This window comes from Eupeodes corollae, chromosome 1, assembly GCF_945859685.1.
Source record: "Eupeodes corollae chromosome 1, idEupCoro1.1, whole genome shotgun sequence".
NCBI classification, from domain to species: Eukaryota; Metazoa; Arthropoda; class Insecta; order Diptera; family Syrphidae; genus Eupeodes; species Eupeodes corollae.
In genome coordinates this window covers 91,103,453-91,105,117 of record NC_079147.1, presented here as the reverse complement: position 1 = coordinate 91,105,117, position 1,665 = coordinate 91,103,453, and positions in this window count along the sequence as shown.

Genomic DNA, 1,665 nt, shown 5'->3' with positions numbered 1-1,665 from the left:
TTGAGTAATGTTATTTTTTGATTTTTATTTTTATAAAAAAAACTGTCAATTCGATTTTTCTCAAATTTTTATCGGCTGTCGAAAACATTATTCTTCGTTGCACAAAATTGTCGTAAAATTTTGTAGGTGACAATTTTTTTTCAGTTTTTTTGATTTGTAAAAAAACCGTTAAATGGATTATTTTCTCAAAAAATATACTTCACGTTACAATATATTATATACAATTTAATTCAAGTCTCTAGCGTTTTTGGTTCGTAAGATATTTAGGGTTAACCAAAATTGTCACCTGTTTTCAAACTGTTATAGTAAAAAAACCGCCCACCCAATTTTCTTGAGAACTCTTTCTGCATCTTTATGCCTTATTATCTGTATAACAAAATTTATTTGAAATCGATATCTCTTCTGGTCCTTGAGCTATGGACGACGAAAAAAACGTCGCGAACGTACGGACGTACGAACGTACGTACACACGCACGCACATACATCTTTCTAAAAATCTTTTATTTCGACTCTAGGGACCTTGAAACGTCGATATATGCCAAAATTTTCAATTTGACAAATCGGACCCATTACAATAACTTCCTATGGGAAATTAAAAAGAAATTAAAGATTTAAAGTCCTTATACGTTATGGTCTTTTAAACAAGGTTATAATTCTTAATAGAACAAAAGTTTTGCTATGAAAAAGTCGGAATAAAGTGTTGTTTAAAAAAATGAAAAAAAAATAGGCTGTAAAGAGCAAAACCATTGCTCAGAGCGTTAAGGTGATGGAAGGTACCGTAACATCATGTTTTCAGATGAGAAAATTTTCACCATTGAAGAAAAATACAATCGCCAAAATGACAAGGTACTCGGAGTTCACAGGAGGCAATAGATAAAATTGATAGAGTCGAAAGGGGCCATCATCCAAGTTCAATCATGGTTTGGTGGGAGTGAGCATTTTTGTGAACAAGGTGTAAAAACAGAAGCAAAAAACTACCAAGAAGACGTTTTAGAGAAAGTGGTGAAACCACTCAACAATACTCTATTCAATTGGGTGTTCCAGCAGGACTCAGCTCCAGCCCACAAAGCCAAATCGACCCAATTGTGGCTGAAAAAGAATGTTCCTGAGTTCATCAAGGAATCAGATTGGCCCTCAGGCAGTCTCGATCTCAATCCTCTGGATTATTCTTTTTGAACAGAGCTAGAGCTGATGGCTTTCCACAGAGGACATCCGAATTTGAAAAGTCTGAAATTAAGCCTTGTCCGAGCAGTGTGGATTTTTAATGAGGAAAAGGTGCGTGCTCTCTTAGACGATTGGCCGAAGCGACTCAAGGCCTGTGTTGAGGCTAAGGGGGGCCACTTCGAGTAGCAAGTCAAAAATATTATTTTTAATTCTATTTTATATCATACTTAATAAAATTTATAACATATTTGATATTTTTGTCTTCTTTATTTTCATAGAAAAATGTGTAACAGTATACTTGGCACGACTGCGAAATATTTAAAAAAAATTTAATTGATTTTTTGGAAACTTGCGTTCTTTGAAATGTTACCATTCAACGGCAATAACTCAATAAGAGCGCTACAAACGTTTATAAAAAAAAAAACGTTAATAAAACTAAAACTGTTTTGGATATGAATAAAATTCTTTATTCCTATGAAAGTACGTTCAATGCTATTATAT